Raw genomic sequence first — 20,686 nt, 5'->3', positions numbered from 1 at the left:
GCTGCAAGAGTCTGCCGGCTGGTTGCAAGTAGTGTAATAGTATATGAACTGAAATGGACAGGGCCTCAGTAGGCTTCCTTATGTGTGTGGTGGGCAGATTTTTGGGTGCATGGGCGTATTATGCAGCAGTGGTTGTGGCCCGACCCTAGACTCTTGGGTGCATGGCCAGAGGCCGTAGGCCATGCACCCAAGAGTCTAGGGCCTGGCCACAACCATGGCAGCATAATATGGCCATGCACTCAAGAATGTGACACTGGTATATGGATTGCACAAATATGTATAAAGAAATGCAATTTGCTGATTACAAAGAAGCATGACACCAATAATTATCTACTCACTGTGTATATTGTTGAGGCACTGTACACCTTTTTTGAACTCAGTGATAGAATATTGTTGAAGCGGCAATAGCAGATTTGAAAATTGTGGCCCTGTGGGCACATATTGTCTTTGTTGCATGTGGAAAAGCAGGAGAAATCTTTGTTTCATTGTCTGTGATAAAAAAAAAACATAGCATGATAGGTAAGGTACTTCATAATGTGGTATTGTATTCAATTTCAGACATTTATGTATTTGTATTTTTGTATTTATTTTATTTGTAAAGCACAGCCAGGCCCAGGGGCATACGGGTGCATAAATTAGATCTGGTTACAGTTACAATTGAAAGTAGTCAAAAAAGGTTACGTTACAATACAGTTACAGATAAGTACAAACTTGGTAATGGGAGTGCATACATACATGGTCCAGTATAAATACATTAATTACAAAATTGTGCTAGTGGCAGTCAATCATACTGAGGTCAGGCAGTTAGGCTGTCATGGAGTCCATATTGTGAAGCCAACACTTCGTGTTGTGTTTAAATAAGTTAAATGACGGTTCTGCTCGCAGAGGCGCAGGGATAGTGTTGCATAATTTAGAGGCTTGTACAGGGAAGCTAGCACCACCCGAGTTATGAAGTTTAAATCTCGGTATGGACATGGTGTTAGCTTGTGCTGATCTCAGTGGTCTTGAGGAGGTGTGAGGTGTAAGTTGGTTGGTGAGGTAGGCTGGTGCAAGGTTGGCCCTGGCTTTGTGTGTAAGGGCCAAAGTTTTAAGAGATATTCTATGCTTGACTGGGAGCCAGCGTAGTTTGCGTCTGGTCTCAGAAATGTGCACCCTTTTGGGGATGTTGAGGGCAGCCCTGATAGCATTATTTTGAATTACTTGCAGTTTGTTGATGTTTTTGTGGCTGGTGCCTAAATACAGGGTGTTACAATAGTCTATCTTGGATAGGACTAGTGCTCTGGCAAGAGTAATGCAATTAGGTGAGGAGATGAACGGCCTACATGCAGTGATCAGCTTACAGGTCTAAGCGGCTGATGATGCTACTGCATTAGTTTGTTTTGAAAAGAATAAGGTGGCATCGATGTATATACCAAGGGTTTTGGTGTTATTTGACACAGGGATAATGTTGCCATCTATGGTGAAGGAATTGAATGCGGGATTAAGATTTTTGAGTTTGGCATGAGTGCCAAGGATGATCAACTCAGTTTTTTCGTCATTGAGACAAAGTCCATGATGTGCCATCCATGCTTGGATTACTGAATAGATTTCATTAAGGGTTTTGCTGTCTGATTCATAGTTGCCCGAGATAGGAATGAGTATCTGGGTGTCATCCGCGTAATTGGTATACGTGACACCCAGATAGTCAAGGATATCAAAGAGGGGCTTTGTGAATACATTATAAAGTGTTGGGGACACGCAAGAGCCTTGCGGGACTCCACAGGGTACTGGTGAGGGTTCAGCAGAATCAGTGGGAGAGAAGACGCTCATGGTTCTGTTCGCCAGGAAGGAGCTAATCCAGGCCGTGGCTGCGTCTGAAAAGTGTGCCGCAGTTTTCAAGTGGTGACAGAGTGTTTGGTGGTTGACCAGGTCAAACGTTGCTGACGGGTCAAGCAATAATAGAAGTGCAAGTTTGCCGTTGTCTTTCAGGATTTGGATCTGGGTAGTGAGATCTATTAATGCAGTTTCTGTGCCGTGTCTCGGTCTAAAACCTGATTGTCTAAGTCCTAGAAGGCTGTTTGATTCTAAGTAAGCCTGAATTTGTAAATAGGCTGCTCTGTCCAATATTTTTAATAAGAAAGGTGCAGTTGTTATTGGCCTGTAGTTAGCCGGGTTGGCTGGATCGAGAGTAGGTTTTTTAAGAAGTGGGATGACCCATGAATCTTTTAGGTTATCAGGTACTACTCCAGTTTTAAAGGAGGCATTGATGAGGTTGGTTATGAATGGTGCCAAGTCATGCGCAGCAGCTTTGATGATCGGGGCAGGGCAGGTATCACCTTGGCAATTTGAAGGTTTTAGTTTCTTAATGATGTTTTCTACTTCCCAGTTTGAGAGGGAAGAGAAACTAAAAGGTTTACAGGTTGACTTAAAGGTAGGTGATTTGTTAGGTAATTGTTTGTATTCAGGGTCAGCTAGTAGTAGGGATTTTTTTGCATTGATTTTAGATTGTAGGCGAGCTATTTTATCTAGTAGAGCTGTCTGAATATTACTACACCATAGTGCATCTGTAATACATTTGTCTATGGGGGCAATTGAGGATTCTAGTTCTTTCAGAATCTTAAAGAGTTCCTTTGTGTTGGATTCCGCTTGTGTAATCCTTTTGTTATAGGTGTCTTTTTTAGCAAGAAAGATAGCTTCTTTGTAGCTAGCGGAGGCTAGGGTTAGCTCTGTTTTATTGGATAATGTGGGATATTTTTTCCAGTGTGCTTCTGCGGTTCTCTTAGTTTTGCGTAATTCTCGTTTTGCGTAATTCTCTTAACTGTGGCGTGAACCAGGTGTTAAGGTGACGCTGTGGTTTGGGTTTCCTCAATTTTAGTGGGGCAATGGTGTTCAGTGCTTTCAGTATAGCCTGGTTGTAGATATCCACTAAGACTGTGGGGTCAGTATCAGAGTTGATATTATTCAGGATGGGCAGTAGTATGGGTAAGAGTTTGTCAGATGTAATATCTTTCTTATTTCTCGTGCTGGTGGCTGGGGCGATGATAGGTGCCAGGTGAGGTGTGTTGGCTTTGATAGAAAAGGTTAATTTGTGATGATCTGACCAAATACATGGGTCATTGGATAGAAGGTCAATAGAACAATTGAAGTGAGTGAGCCAGTCCAGGGTTCTGCCTTTGACATGAGTGGGCTTGTGAATAATGTGCGTGTGACCCAAGTCAGATAAGGTGTTGCCTAGGTCATGGGCGTTAGTGTCCTTAGGGTCGTTAAAACCAAGATTAAAGTCCCCAAGTAAGATGATTTGCGAGTTGGGTTTGGTATCTGCGGTTATGAGTGATGCGATATCCGCAATGAAAGAGGAGATGGGTCCTGGTGGACGGTAAATGAGGTGCATAGTTGCCGTGTGGTTAGGTGATAAGGGTAGCTTGATAGACAAGGATTCAGCAGAAGGGATTTGAGAGTCCTGGATGACTTTAATATCGAATGTATTTCTGAATATGAGGGCAAGTCCTCCTCCCTTTGTTTGAGAGGTATTTCTGTCGCATCTGATAATAGCATAATCCTTAGGTATAGCAAGGGCCAGCGATGGACCTGAAGCAGCATTAAGCCAGGTTTCCGTGACTGCAAGGAGATCGAGCTTTTCGTGAGATATAAAGTCAGCGATGTCGAGAGTATGGGCAGGAAGAGACCTGGCATTCACCAAGGCTGCTTTGATAAGTTTGTCTTTTTGGGGATATTTTCCGGTGGTGTAGGCAGGTCATGTGAATGGGTATGGGCTAACTTGTCTGAGTCAGTGGTTAGTTTAGCAAGGTTGTGGTCAATATGTGTTTCATGCTGCGGGCTCTTAATCTAGTATTTCTGGTTAAGATGCTAGGGTGGAAAGAGCATGGAAAGGTAGGTAGGCTGGTTCTAGAGTTCAATCTAGTGTTTCTATTAGAAATGCTTGGATGGTGAGAGAGTGGAAAGGTGGGTGAGGTGGTTCTAGAATTCAATCTGGTATTTCTAATAGCAATAGTACAAGGTTGGTTCGGTATTGGTCTAATGGCGAAGTGGCGTATCCAGAGTGCTGGATCATCCAAATACGGGTTAGCAAGTGTCATGGTGCTAGGCCATGAGGTAAGGGTGGTAGTTATCATACGTGTGCAGGTGAAAGTGTCTTGATTAGGATCTGGGTTAGGTTGACAAGTCCAGCGTCTAGTGTAGATATACAATAGGTGTATAAGAGTAGATAAGCACCAATACATGATGAGGGTAGTGTTGCTAGAAGGCAGGGGTTGCAAGTGGGTCTAAAAGCGACCGCAAGGTAGAACACAAATCAGACAGATGTAGTCTGTAGGCGACCATATGGCAAGATACAATCAAATGTGGTCTAATAGCGACCGTAAAACAGAACACAAATTAGTCAGATGTGGTCAGTAGGCGACCAGGTGGCAATGTACCCAAATGTGGTCTGTAGTTGACCATAAGGCACGACACAAATCAATCAAATGTGGTCAGTAGGCGACCAGGTGGCATAATACCATCAAGTATGGTCTGTAGATGACCATGTGGCAAGATGCAATCATATGTGGTCTAATAGCGACCGTAGGCAGAACACAAAGCAATCAGATTTGGTCTGTAGGCGACCATAAGGCACATCATGGATCAATCAGAAGTGGTCTGTAGACCATGAGGCACAAGACAAGTCAATCAGATGTAAACTATAGGCGACCATGAGGCATAAACCATGAGGTGTTGTAAGTAGGCGACCATGTGGCACAACATAAATCAAACAAATGTGGTCTGAGGCGACCATAAGGCACAGCACAATAATCAAGTGTAGCCTGTATGACCAGAGGCCCAACATTAACATTAGGATCTGAGGTAACACCGTTAGGCTTCTAATGACAGTTCTGGGGCAATTAGTGGCAGTAGTATCAGCGTCTAAGATCGAATTTACCCAATTGGGCAAAGAGTGCGGATAGCGTGGGCTTGAAGAGTGGAGCCATGCCAGGGTGAGGGGGGCCACCCTCGTGTGTAGTGGTGAAAGATCTCTCGCACACCTGTGGACCGGGATGCGCGGCCATTGGCTGTGGATGGGTCCGGTTAGCCAGGAGAAAGCACCTGATCCTGTGGATGCTCGATCCCTCAGGCACAGAGAGGGATAGAGTGGGAATATATGGGTTATAGTGGAGAGCAATTGTTAGAAGTCTATTTCCATGAAGTGGTGGTGAGATTGAATCACTATCTGTAACGAGTACTTACATGTAATGTACTTACATGGACTTCAATCAGGCAGTGAGTCTGGCTGACGGCGCGTACGGTCGCGGACAGGCGCAGACAGACCCTTAAGCTTGCCCTTCGGCTGCCGCCTCTCAGTGAGCTGGAGGGCGGGAGATTGGTGTAAGCAGCCAATCACAGGCTGCGGGCGCTGCTGGGCTCCTGGCAACGCTGCTGGATGTCCTGGCCAGCGGCCATTGAACACGTTGTGGCCAATGGCAGCCAGTGAAGCCACTGTGCAAATCAGTGGTGTTCGGGCCCAAATAAGTTATTTAGGCATTTTCGGGGGGTCGGGGACCGCTTCCAGGAATAATGATGCAAGAAGCAGGCAAAATTTAAAATTAGCCCGCTTTGCTCGTTCTGAGCGTGGGGGGGCTGTGGGGGTCGCGACGACCTCTGGCGGTCTCCTGAGGTCCTGAGGATGAAGGGAGGGGGCTCCAGCCCACTCTCCCGGTGCAACAACGAGACTGTAGTGGGGTAAGGCGCAGACAGGCCCTTAAGCTTGCCCTTCGGCTGCCGCCTCTCGGTGAGCTGGAGGGCAGGAGATTGGTGTAAGCAGCCAATCACAGGCAGCGGGTGCTGCTCGGCTCCTGGCAATGCTGCTGGATTTCCTGGCCAGCGGCCATTGAACACGTTGTGGCTGATGGCGGCCAGTGAAGCCACTGTGCAAATCAGTGGTGTTCGAGCCCAAATAAGTTATTTAGGCATTTTCGGGGGGTCGGGGACCGCTTCCAGGAATAATGATGCAAGAAGCAGGCAAAACTTAAAATTAGCCCGCTTTGCTCGTTCCGAGCGTGGGGGGGCTGTGGGGGTCGCGACGACTTCTGGCGGTCTCCTGAGGGCCTGAGGATGAAGGGAGGGGGCTCCAGCCCACTCCTCCCAGCGCAACGACGAGACTGTAGTGGGGTAAGGCACAGACAGGCCCTTAAGCTTGCCCTTCGGCTGCCGCCTCTCGGTGAACTGGAGGGCGGGAGATTGGTGTAAGCAGCCAATCACAGGCTGCGGGCGCTGCTGGGCTCCTGGCAATGCTGCTGGATGTCCTGGCCAGCGGCCATTGAACACGTTGTGGCCAATGGCGGCCAGTGAAGCCACTGTGCAAATCAGTGCTGTTCGGGCCCAATTAAGTTATTTAGGCATTTTCGGGGGGTCAGGGACCGCTTCCAGGAATAATGATGCAAGAAGCAGGCAAAATTTAAAATTAGCCCGCTTTGCTCGTTCCAAGCGTGGGGGGGCTCTGGGGGTCGCAACGACTTCTGGCGGCCTCCTGAGGTCCTGAGGATGAAGGGAGGGGGCTCCAGTCCACTTCTCCCGGCGCAACGACTAGAATGTGTTTTGTGGACCCTCATAATTAGTACATTACAAGTACTGTGCTCAGTTCCTTTGTTTGTTTGCATAACCATTGGGTCTGTGGGAAAAATGTAAATGCAGGATAAAAAAAGTTCTACATTAATTTGGTGTTATGTGGCACACTCTGTTTCATTGATGTGTGCAGTACTTAAAGGAATGTTTAAGGTGCACATATATGTGGTCTCGCCGTTATAAGCCCTGTTGCAGTCGGAGGAATTCAAATGGTGTAAGTTTTTGTTTTTGGAAGTGGTGGTACTATGGTTGTAGTTACATACCAGTTGGTGTATTCTAACTGTTTATCTGTTTCCTCTTTTAAGCAGTACCCATTTATGCTGTTTGATTGCTGTCAGTGTTTTCTAAGTTCTGTACTATTGCAAACTAATAATGCAGAATTGTGGGGGCAGTTAGATACATGTTGGTGTATTCTGTTGGTAGTTTGAAAGTTGTTGAGGGCATGTTTGAAGCACTTTGATTGCTGAAGGTTGGTTTTGGCAGTTTGACCGCCGGAAGTAATATTGTAGTACTGCGGATGTAGTGAGATACCAGTTGGTGTATTCTGGTTGTTTATACTTACTTAATAAGTTTTGAAGGGTTTCCTCAGAAGAACTTTCATTTTTGCTGGTGGATTTTAAATTGTGTAGTAATGAGAAGTAATATTGCAGTATTATGTTTGCAGTTAGATACCAGTTAGCGTATTTTAACTGTTTAGAGTTTCACAGTTTTGCAGGGTATGTCTACAAGCACCTTCATTCTTGTTGGCGGATTTCCATTTTCCACTATTGTAAAGTACCTTTGCAGTATTATGGGTGTAGTAACATGCAGTTGCATATTTATTGCAGTGGTATGGGCATTGTTAAACAGCTGCTGACTTATTCTAACACTTGCTCATTTCACAGATCATGGAGGACAGTTTGTAGACCCTCATACTCAGTACTTTTTCTTTTTAAGTACTATGGGTGAAACAATATTAGTGTGTACTTTCCACAGTTGTACTTTCTGTGACTATAATCATTGGGTCATTGGGGAAAAAACTGTATAGCAGCACAACTGATGTTGTCATGGTCCAGTTGGTGTATGCTAAGTTTTTCCAGTTTCACAGGGCAGAAGTTTATTTTTCATTTGCAGTTACATTATCTGTTGGTGGGTATTGGGCAGTAGGCTATGCTACTTTTGTAGATCAGTGAGTGAATGTTAGTTTCAAAATATTAAGTAGGCATTTGCAATATTTGCTGGTAACATCTGCTTCAGAGTAATGGAAGTATCATTGCATTCAAACCACCCACATTTCTTTTTAATGTATGCAGTATAGTGACCTGCATTGGTTGTGGCACCCATGTTGTAGATTATGCCTACTGTTGTGAAGGTTTTCTTGCCAAGTGATACTTGCCCATGTGTGAAGCTAATAATCTGGAAGTTGTTTTTGATACCATCTGCATTATATTGTAAAAGCATTACAGTTACGTATTGGCTATGTGACTGTATCTGTAAGGTGGAATGATTGTCTGAATTGCAAGTAGTACATAATATGGCATGATTTGCATTTTTTACCAGCTGCTGAAATGGAATGGATTCGCAGTTAGGTATAGATACATACACAAAGTGCTTGTTATGGACTTGTTCCTGGGACACCTGGCTGCTGGGAGTGCATGTATGTTTCCACATGTATGAAATCTGGAACATTTCATTTATAGGTATGTTTTTGCTTTCCAGTACTTGCAGTAAGTACATTACAAATTCTTGTGGCTATTCTTGTGTGTTTATAGTGAATCTCACCATTCCCGCAAAGTAGTCCAGTTCCTGCCTTATTCCTGAGACACTGTAAGTGATGTCAGGATTGTTTGTTGCACTTCTATGGAAGAGTAGCATTTGCAAACACAACTGGTTTTAGCCGTTTAAGTAAATGTTTTCCACAATTGATGGCATTTGGAATAGAACATTGATTGCTACATTTGCATAGTAATTTAGACCAGTTGTATTGGAAAATTTGAATGGACCAGACAGTTCTGTGTCTGAGTCCTTTGATGGCAGTCCATGCGCTTTTTTTGAAGAGGTACTTCTCTTTGTTTGTGCAGTTGGGTATGCATTTGCCTTTTCAGTACATCCTTCTGTGGTTGTGGTAATTGATGCAGCAGCAGCTGCTTTTAATTTCTTTGGTGGTACTGTTGCAAGATCATGTAGAAGTTGTGTTTGCACTAGTTTTCTTTTACAAAGTTTGCCTTTTTGAGGGACAGGGTACATTTTGAGATAGGGTGTGTGGAGTATACGTAGTCTGTTGTACTCTACGATGCAAGGAAGGTCAACCTTGACTTTGCTTGCATCAAAATTGACTAGAAATAGTCCTCAAGTGTATGTAGGCGTGACCAGTGCTCCAGATAAGATTTTGAGGTGGGAGTATTTTACACCCTATTTTTAAACTTTGAGAGTAAATGTGATTTTAAGAGAGTAAAAATGATGTTTCTCCTTTGCAAGAGCGTAAAATGTATGCAACATCCTGCTGACGTGTGCAAAAACTGTATGGAATTCATTACTAGGCGGCAGCTTTCTGCATTGTGACAGAATACACCTTTCATTATTTCTCTACGGTCTGGTCATTTGACCTCTCCTGTATATATTTAAATGGTGAAAACACAAAAACCTAGCCAATTACACAGTAAAGCAAGCATGAATTGTATTGTGTGTTTTGAGATTCGATAGCAAAATTGTCTTTTGATGGTTAATGAAAGTCCTCATTTCCTCGAGCTATTACTAACTGATGGTATGCCAACGTTATGATACAACAGTGCAGAGAGGCAAGTACTCCATGTTAAATTCTATACCTAAGCTCATGGTCAAGTGGTTATATATGTAGCACTTTGGCAAAGTGCTGTACGTTAAACTAACATATTCAGTCAGTCAGTCAAACAAGTTTATTCGGTTGTATAAAACAACCATTAAACGACATATAGACACAATTATTACACTGGTTCAAATTACAAAATCTTAAAATTACACTTCCATAAAAAATAGAGTTTAAAGAACATTGCCTAAGGCAGCATACAAATACATTTGGCAATCGGACGGTAGCCTCGTCATGAACTATATTAAAAGATATTTTAGTAATGATTCATTTAAAAGACAATACAAAATGCTTTAACCCATTACGAGTGCTACAAAGTTTTCTTACGGGCCCTCACCACCTTGCAGTTTCAAAATACGATTTCTAAAATACATCGCTCTTTTCAGGAACGTCAAAAGAGCCCAAGCGGTGTAAACTGATTCGGCGCTCAGGAGAAACACAAGAGCAGCCCTGTGTGTGCGGATCATCGACTTCTTAAGGGCAGGAATCAGGGACACTTTACGTATACCTGCATACCCTATGCAGAAGAATAACATATGAGAGAGATCCTCTCTACCGTGTCCACAAACCGGGCAACCCGTTGAGTCGGGAAAACCCTTCCATTTATAGGTGTTGCCTTGCAACCGGAGGCAATCGACCCGTGCCCTCGTAATCAGCCACCTGTCCTTTTTTAACGTGCTCCAAAGCAAGTAAGGTTGGATTCCCGTTAGGCAGCTAATGCTTGAATGAAGTTCACCATTGCTATGGCCACACTCTAGCAAAGTTCTTTTACTTACTATGAATTCACCCAGCATGGCTTTATAAACAGACCCCTCACTTTTGGTCAAAATAATATCAGGCGGAAAGAGGGCGCCTAAATTGGCTTCATCCAGAATTGAAAAAACATACGCTAGCCATGGAATTTTTTTCCAGCCACATTTACCCAACACAGTACGAATAATAGTATGGCACAAGGAAGCATGCTCATTAGCCCACAGCCTGACCCAAAATAAAAGAGGGGCCAACGCCCACTGATCTTCCCAAAACTCCACACCCAACTCCCTATGGACGGCTATTCCAGATACACTGGATGGGAGCCCAAGCAGGTTTTTAAAAAATTTACTCTCCTTACTCTGTATTTCCACTGTATTCTGGAAACCCCAGATAGCTGCGCCATACAGAGTGGAGGCCACAGTTTGGGTACCATAGATCTTAAGGATCACATCCAAGGGCCGGCCCCTACACTTCGACATAAATCTGAAGATTCCACCTATCTGTTGGCTCATCTTAACAGATTGTTTGGCCACGTGGTCTTTACCATTTAAGGCCTCCGAAAAACTTATTCCAAGGTAATCAAAAGTCCTAACTCTGGGGATAATTTCATCAGCACATAACATGGGTTTCATGGGCACAGGACGTTTTCTACCAACGCACGCCATTACTGCAGATATCTTAGAATTAATTTTTAAACCCAGATTATCCATGAACCTTGAATAAGCATTGATCAATAACTGTAGGGCCCTAGGTGTTCTTGCGAGAAGGACAGTGTCATCAGCATAGGCCAATACTGGAAACCCCCTTCCTCCCAAAACTAGAAAATCGGCCAATACTCCAGTCAGGTCCTGTGAAAGGCCATTAATGTAGAGGCAGAAGCAGATGGGGGCCAGTACACAACCCTGCCTCACACCACACCCCACCTGAAAGCAGGCCGTGCAGTGCCCCCCGGAGCCACTGCGTACACAGGCCTCATTATTCGTATGGAGGTCAACCAAAGCCTGTAAGATTTCCCCTGGGCACCCTAAGGACCCAAGCACTGCCCAGAGCTTAGCTCTATCTACTTTATCGAAGGCGGTGCTTAGGTCCATAAAAGCTAGATAGACAGCCTCGCCCCTACAAAACACAGAATTAGCCACCAGCAAATACAAATTAAGACTCTGTTCTGTGGTGCCCACTCCAGGACGAAACCCAAATTGAATGTCAGAAAGAACTGACTGTGCCCCGAGCCAGGATTCTATACGGGCCAGCAATATTCTCCCAAAAATTTTAAACAATGAGTCTAGTAGGGAAATTGGCCTATAAGCACCGGAGCTAGACATGTCTCCCTTTTTAAAAATAGGAATATTATTGCCCTCTTCCACGAGAAAGGATATTTCCTCGATTTTAGACAAGCGTTAAAAGCCACAGTCAGAAGTGGGGCCCACAAATCAACTGGGTCCTGGAACAAATCAGAGGGTATCATATCCGGGCCAGGGGCACGGTTGTGTGCTTGAAGCCTGATTGCCTTAGCAATCTCCTCCACTTCAAACGTCAGGCAGGGGCCGCTAAAATCTGACTCGACCTCTGAATGTTCAGATCCAAATAGGCTACCAAAGTGCGCCAACCATGCCCCTTCTTCCACATGGGAGCCACTCCCCACATTGGACCAACATCCCTCCGGACCACTTTTTACAAATGCCCAAAAAGCCTTCTGGTCCCTCTTCATGGCAGCATTCAAAAAACCTTCCCAGGCTCCCTGTTCTATCTCCATTTTCCTTCTCTTTAACTCCTGTTGGCAGATTTTCCTGTCTTGTGCAAGCATCGATCTAGAACTAGTTGGGTCCTTAAGGGTTCTCAACAGCGATTTCTTTGCATTTTTGCAGGCCTCATCAAACCATCCTCTCTTTAATACTTTACCCTTGGACTTAGTAGTTTTAGAGAATTTTGAAGTTAAGGCAGCCAATAATTCTACAAATTTCTCTACAATTATATGTGCAGATTGATGATTACCCAATATATCCTGCACAAGCGAATTATTCTCCCTTAAGGAAAAAAGGTGTAGCCCCTCCTCTAAGATGGTACCCCATTTGATTCTTCTGGAACCTGAGAGTACCCCCAGCCGAGGGCTAGGGGCTATGGCCAGAGATTCCCGTTCCCCCAACAAACCCTTTAGCGTAAAACAGATGGGCAGATGGTCACTATGAGTATCCACCTGTACCTCAAAACTCACAACACATTCCCAGAGGTTTACTGAAATGCAGAAGTAATCAATCGTTGAACAGCCTTGGTGGTTCTTAAACGTTCCCTCCCCTGGGATGTCTGGGGCCTTTCGGCCATTAACAATACGGAACCCCCATTCCAGCAGCCAGGAGTTAAACTGAAGACCCTTCGGGCAAACTCTCGCATCTCTCATACACCTAGGCGGGATGTTCTCTACCAGATCCTCAAGGGGGTCAAGAGCACCCAGATCCAGCCCCCCCCCCCATTTTTAGATTGAAATCCCCACCCCAGATGTAGGAGGTGAACTTCCTGCCTTCTTTGGACAAGAGGTTCTCAATGAACCTTTTGACCTTGGACAGTCTCTCCAAATCAGAAAAGTGAGGGCTATTATAAAAATTGATGATGCAGATTACCTTCCCCATCCTAGTTGTTATAGATGCAGCCTGCAAAAAATCCAGCCCTGTTGGGATCAACTCAATCCCACATTCCAGAGCACCCTTAATCAGAATGCACAAACCACCAAAGAGTCTACCTCTCGGTTTTTTATTGGCTGGGATATCAAACGAAATAAAACCATCTAAGTGTGGGGGTTCTAGGGCCCAAGTTTCTTGAAGTAGGACTATTGAGTTAGCTTGAAGAAGTTCCATCACTGGGCCCAGCTTTAATTTCCTCGTTGCGCCTGCTATATTCCAAGAAAGCAGGCGCAATTGCATATTATCTATGGCCAGACTCCTATGGGAGACTAGAGGGGTTGACACCATAGCCCCAGCCTCGATTACAGCCTCTTGTCAATCCACATCCTCACAGGACGTCAGGATCTCGAAATGGTTTTCCAGAGGCAAGGGTGTCGGGACATTTTCTGCCGGGGCATTACGCTGACCCTTTTTGGATACGGTTGTACTCCAACCGACCAGGGGGCTATTGATCGGTAACATTCTATCCAGGTTAATATTAGGATTTCCAAAGCCTCCACCTTGCCTGCTTCCTGATATTAGGGTCGGCAACTTCCTTCCCCCGCCAGGGATATAGAAATAATCCAGAGGGAGTAATTTACTGGACAGTTTAGTACCATTGGGCTTAAGGCCCCGGGCTAGGTTGGTATTCAAGAGATAATCCGTGATCTGAGCATCAGAAAAGTTGATTACCACACAGTCTCCCCTTAGATTTTTAGGTCTGTTTCCCACCCATCCCACACGCCTGGCCATACGAATCATTTTGGGGTCGATCTTAGGTCCCATCAGATTCGAGTTGACCCAGTGCGAGGCCTTATTAATCAGGGAGAGGGTGGATTCAAAACTTCCAGTTGGCAGCCCGGGCAGACCAGTAATAATCCCCACAAAGGGGACCGCTTCCGGGGGTAGGTTCAGGATTGTATTGGTCCCTGACCCACTCCCCGACCCCTTTCCACTTTCTGTTATTCCATGTTCGTCACACTCCCTGTCCCTCACAGGCCCATTTAATTTCTTGTTGGCCCCTGGTGTATCGTCCTGATCTTCAATGATCACCACCTCCTGACTACACCCTTGCGGAGGTATATCTTTCTTACCATTAGAAGCGGTTTTCCTAGGTAAGGGGGTGGTTGGTGGACACTTACACCGCCAGTCCTCTGGACCCCTTTCCTCAACAATAACGGCCAGGTCAGACAGTTTAAGAGATATTGCCCTAATGGAATCATCCATGATAGCCAAGGTGGTCAAAACCCCCTCTTTAAGCCCCTTTAAAGAATTTAACATCAACTGTAATGGCTTAAGCTTCTCCTCCAGTAAGGCCTCCAACCATTCTTTGTCGCTCTCACTGGCGGCAGAACAGTCTAGAAACCCAGATTCCCTTTCAGCAAAAATCCTACCATCAATACTGGGTGCCAACCTCCACGGGGTGCGTCGGTTGCGACAATAAATGAGGAGGCGTCACCAAACCAAAGACTGACGCATCCCCCCTAGACACAACACCCCTATCTACAATCGCCTGTCCCTGCATATCTGCCAAACCCAATCCCTCACCCCGGGGAACAACCTCTCTAGAGGCAGGTTCAACCGGATTCATACAGTTAACTATTTTATTTGCCATGGCATCCATATAAAAGTCCAACGATCTCTGGGATGGTGTAACACCAACTTTCGGAAGGGTTTTAGCTTTAGATACTACTTTAGTGGGTTTGGAGGAAAGGGTAGAAGTGACATTTTTAAGTTTTTTCGCCCTTTTACTAACCACCCCGGCACCAGCCCCAACCCCTCCCTCTCCAGCTTTTCTCTTCCCCATAGATTAAATACTTAAATGGGTGATATTAAGCGGGAAACAAAGAAAAACGGACAAGCCTCTCTAAGCCGAAAATAGGGTAACGGTAGGAGAAGAGGGGGAGAGAAGAAAAAAAAAAACTTGCAGCCCCCTCACACTCTCTTCAAAATTAAGCACTAGATACTATATAATGTTAAAAGGAGATTACACTCTAATGAAAAGCCCCATATAAAATATGTATATAAGTATATATGACAATGTAAAATGGGTTAAATACAGCAAATAATAAACAGACATTAAAACCATGGAATAAAAATTAAAATTGTGCTAACTAGAGCACGGGGTTTCACAATTAAGAGGTATAAGGGCGGTGAGTGGTAAGAGAGTCATACACGGCTAGGGATAGCGGTATGTAAGGACCACCCTTACATAAATCAATGGCAGTCAATAGCAGGCGGTTAAGACCCAACTTTTACTTCCTCCTTCCTTCTCCTAGTCAGAAACAGAGTCAGAGATAAATAGAAATTACCAAAAAAAATATATGTAAATATATGTAAATGGAGCTTATAAATGCCAAGGTCCGGGAAGCTCACAGGTGCACTAGACAAAAGTCACAGAGGCTGGAGGGCGGGGAACGCCCGACAGCTCAAGGAGCTGCCGTAGTCCGTCTCTCCCCCCCCACCCCTCCAGCAAGCCTTGGATAAAGGACAAGTAAAGACACAAAATTAGCACAGACGCCTACAGCAGACACCGTACCTTGCGTGCTTACAGGTTTGGATAAAGTCGTGAGCTGAGGGCTGAAGTGGGCAAAACAGTCCAGGGCAGCGCCGGCAGCAAAAGTTGACTGCTTCCCCCCACAAATGCCACAAAGGACACCAAGGACTCTGCGGACTCCGCGCGCTCCGCGCTTCCGAGGGTTTTCGTGCCTGAAGGCCCGCCTCCCCCTTCGCCGGGCTGTAAAGTTAACCCTTTGCAGGGACACACGCAGGGGAGCTCGTAGGCAGAGCTTCCCAACATATTTATAACAACTATCACCATACCAAAGTCGGTACTGCTTTATCGACCTCGGAAGGAGGAAAGGCTGAGTTGGCCTTGCCGGGATGCGAACCTGTAAACTACAGATCATGCACAGATTGCAGTAACAAGTGCTCAACCGGCTGAGCTATCTTATTGGCTTACATCTTTCATAGGTCAGTAAACTGTATTGACTGAGGTACAATAATCACAATGTCTAGATGTTGGACGAACCACGTTTGAAGCGCTACATAAAGTTAAATACCTATCTGAATTATCACAGGGATAGGTTTTGCTGAGTTTCTATTTCAATTACAAATTTAACTTTCATTTGTTAGTTTTTGAACAGAACTTGCACTTCCTGGAGAGTCAGGTTTTGGATGTTTTTATTGTAGTCTTGAAGATTTGAGAGGCTAGAACACCTGTGATTGGTGTAATGACGCTCACCCTTGAGAAAAGACTCTGCTGCTACTGGCCATTTATAATAATGTACCCCATTGACTGCAAGGTTAAATGGATGTAAACTAGACTGTGCATAGTAATCATTTTACACACTGTTTTTTTAATTGGAGTGTAAATTAAATTATAAGCGTAAAAATGATCTGCCCCCGCATGATTATGCACACAGCACCAGAACACTGAAAAATACAATTGTGTAATACTGGTTTGCTTTCACTACAAAATATAAATTCTCAGTTGCATCTTAGTTTTCCATCTTATTAATTATACAATCCTAAAATGCTAGGAAAATAAATATGCACAGTGCTTCTGTTTGCGCCACACACACCAGAGCAGTAGATGAATGGAAAGAAACCATTCCTTTTATCACAGTGTGCAGTTTCTTTTTTTGAAAGGCTTCAGAGAAATGCATTCTGTTTCAGAGACTTTTCTCCATGCCTTGAATAAATCCATGTAGATAAAAATCAAAAGAAGCGTTCTGGTTTCTGTCAAGTAATCTGACTTTTGCACTGCCCTCTGCTCTAAACTTGTATGTGAATGTACACAGGAAAATAATAAAGCTGTTGTATTTCCAAGATTTTCATGCGTAAAAAGGCCAGGTACGCACCTTATCGGGAGCCTTGGCATGACAGTGCTACATAGCTCATGCCTTCTTTAAAGACAGTGCTGCCAATGTCAATCAATGCTTGATCTAGGGTTAGATCTTGCAATTTATGAATAGTAACTGCGTATGCAAGAGACAGAGAAAACATATGAGCAGTCAACATCAGAATTTCCGAACACAGGTAAAAAATCAGATGCAAAAACCTAACAGCGCCCCTAGTGGAACACTTTATAATGGCTAACCATACCCCGAACAACATCCTCTGGTGGGTAGTTGAGAAAATTAAGGGAGGCCCTGACATTCAACACAGCCTCCTCAGAAAAGAATCCAGATGGATCCACAGGCTTGACACTTATCACCATGGTCTGAATAAGACTTTCCAACCCGTAATATAAACCATCATCCTTGAGCAATTACTCAACACGCAAGACATAGGCCTCGTGTTTGAGTCATGCCATCGGACTTAGACTTCTAACCCGGGGGTGCAGAGCCTTCAACTATCCATCTATGGAACCCAGACTGGCCTGACTGCAGGTTACCCTTTCCCATCGAGTGTAGCTCCAAAGCTTTAGCCACACCTACGGACACGCCTCTGATCCAATATCACCAGGGCACACCTATTAACCAGGATCCAGAGCACTACTTATTACTGCAGCCTGCCTATGTGACCGGCTCGGCGAGCTCCCACTCAACTAGGATTTAATGCATTACTATGACTGTCTTTTGCATCATGCCTCTTATCTGCACCCAATGGGTTCCTCAGCCGCGTAATCTACCACCCACTAGACAGCGCTAGACCTATACCCCTGATAATCCTTGTGCCTTACACACATAAGGTGCACTCACCCTAAACAGACTGGCGCTCGTACACAGTAAACAACACCAAGATTGCCTGCATAGTAGGATATGCGGGGAATGCACTTTCACTTACAAATACTCAAACTGCCATCCATATATGTACACCATGGCCCCCAGAAATGGCGGTTCCTGTCACTGCTGTGGTTTTCCATGGCACTAACATGCTGCATGCTGTGCTCTCTATTCAATCTGAGATCATAGGAATGAGCATGCGCAATCTCCATGACAACGGTAGTAAACAAAAGAATGCGACCACTGCGCATGTGTGATCTCCATGGTAACGGGTTAGATGCCCTGAAGACGCCGCACGTGCACACCTTCTATCCTGGCTGCAAGGGTGAGACAGCACACTTCCCTCTTTCCCCTGAACGGTTTCAGCTGACTCATGCGACTACATCGCTCGTATACATATTGAAAATGCTGAGCAAGAGGTAAGCCCTGGCGTCTCTTGCCACGCGTGCACACTCTACAATTCCCCTCATTCTGGCTGCACAGGCCTGACATCGTGTGCCCCCCCTTGCCACTGCATGACTCTAGCTGATTCACGTGGCTGCTGCCCATTTTCTTAGTATAGTATATATATAAAAAAACGCTGAGCAAGAGGCAAGCCCTGGCGTTTCCTTGCAACAACAATAAACGCCCTGGCTGCCTATGCCTTTCATGCTGCAACCAATCACTGCATCATCCTGTTTGTTCAGTGAGAGCTTAATGCTTGCATTTTCCTTTCCCAACATTCTGTTTCTCTTTTTACTAAACTCGTAAATTACACTCAACAATCCCAAGACATGGATTTGTCTACCCCTTTTTCTTTTCAGTTTTTTCAAACAATCAATGCAGCATACATAGCTATTTAGCTGCGGTACAGTATAACCAAACTGACCTAAATGAGGTTCCGGGTCCTTGTGTTTGCCCCCTCTTTAGGAGTCAACTTCAAGGACTTAAACCAACATCGGCTAATAGCCAATACCTGATACCCATGGCCTGGAGCACACTAAAACGATGACACTGCATCCAGACCCATACAGGTACAAGATACCTTGTTAATTGTTTTTTTCTATTTATGTGCCTATGGTTGCACATTTTTGTACAAAGTTACGTTTACCTCTGCACAATACTATATGAGATATTGGTACTCATCTCATGTAGTTTCATCCTCTTGAATCTTTATAGAAACACCCTTATGTGAACCTGCCTGAGAATCATCACATTTTTCTGTTATCCACATGGCTGGTCCTGTTGTCTGACACCATTCCTGTTTGGGGTGAACCCGAGCACTTGGGATCTGAAGCATCGGCAGGTAAGTCTCCTGACCGGCGCTGAGAGCATAGATTCACATAAGCAGTGCCCCAGTACTATGGGCACCCGCAGCACAATTCCACTCACTAGATATCTATGTACCCCCTACAGGGTCCCCGATTAAGAGCCCTGATGAAGGCAGATTTACCACAGCATATCACCGCCGAAGCGTGAAGAACACAGGGAACACCTGAACACCTGTATCCCTGTCCTTTGATTCTTTTGTCCAGCAAACAACTGTCACATTGGAAAGGATAAGATATCTTGTATTTAATGACTCTGCATCATTTATTGCTTCTTAAAAATATCTTTCTTCTCTTAGGGATAACTAAAGTATCCATCCTGGGATCAATGATGCAATGGACTTATTCAACTTGTATCATGCATTTGAGTCCCTCCCCAAGAATACTGCTTTGATAGTAACTTAACTAACAAGCATTGCTCTTTTGTTTTTTTATATGAATTTTCCAAAAATTCTTTTGTATTTTTGAACATCATTGTAAATTGCACTTAATCATATGCACTATGTTGATTTTCTGCTATGCGAACTGTTGAAAATATATGACTGCACTCTTTCACAATTATTGGTTGATCTTCTGTTTTCCTGTTTAGACACTCACCTGTTATTTCCAGTAATAACAAAATAAATATATTTATTAGAAGCACCTAGTACATTCATTAAGTGGGTGGTAATCTGCACACAGCGCTTGATTCATTCATAGGATTTCTAGAATAAAGAAACCTAATCTCTTTGCAAATATACTAGTGGACATGTTTAGAGATTAAAGTAACTGTCCACCCAAAATCTCTGTGACCCCAAACAGAATTAGTAAGGGTACACTCCTTTGTTTATTTGAAAATAAGGTATCAGGCTTTTGAGCATCCTATCCTTTTGGCTTCTGAAAGTTTGTCAAAGTGGATGTTGACAAACTGATTGTTGTTGTCACGTGGGTCTGTCTGGAAGCCAACAACTGTGCCAAGTGCTCAATTAACTAAACCTTGCTCCACGTCATGGTTATGCTTTAGCATTACTCTATATTTTAAACACAATGTCAGGAATAAGGGCCTGTGGTGCAGGAGGAAGCAGGTACGGCATATCTAAAAACTACAATTCCCAGCAGGCATGGGGAAATGTGTAGTTCTTTGGGCCTGTCGGTACTCAGCTGCTGGCACTTTGCAATTAGGGATTGGGCTCTTAACGGCCGCTCGCCCGTGCTCATGTGCTGTTGATTAATGTTGGAGAGCATGGGCGGCGGCGGCGGCGATGGCGGCAGGAGCGAAGCAGGAACGCTGAAGGTGTAAGCGAGTGGCGGGAAGGAGTCACGCTGGTTATGTCACAAGGCATCTTTATATCTCGGGGAGCGGCTGCACACGCTCCTTAATCTGCTCCAGAGCTACGGGTCTGGGTCAGCCGCAGTAGGCTCCCGGACCATCAGTTAAGTGTTTCTATGTTTGTTTGCTTGGCCGGTTTACGGCATTAACATGGAGTAAATCAAAAGCTTCAAGTATTTATGTCCGGACGTCTGAGGAAAACATCCGGACCAAAAGTTAAGTGAAGGCACATAAATCCTTGGTTTTGGGCAAGATAAACGCCAGTCTGGTAGCCGGCACATTGTTTACCTCACGTCATAAGCACCAGGGAAAATTCAACTCTTCTAATCCGCATTTCCAGTTATTAAGTTTTTCTATGTGCACTGTATTATGTTAATCCATGTTTTGTGAGGCATGTGAACGTCTCAATGTTCTCTGTTCATTATCAGTGTATTATGGTTTTAAGTCATTTCCAGTTATTCGCTTTTCCAAATGGAGAAAAGCGCCTTTCTATGTGCATTATGTTGTGCTAATCC

Source organism: Ambystoma mexicanum, chromosome 1q, assembly GCF_040938575.1.
Source record: "Ambystoma mexicanum isolate Mex_15411 chromosome 1q, UKY_AmexF1_1, whole genome shotgun sequence".
Taxonomy (NCBI): domain Eukaryota; kingdom Metazoa; phylum Chordata; class Amphibia; order Caudata; family Ambystomatidae; genus Ambystoma; species Ambystoma mexicanum.
Note: the sequence above shows the minus strand (reverse complement) of the source record.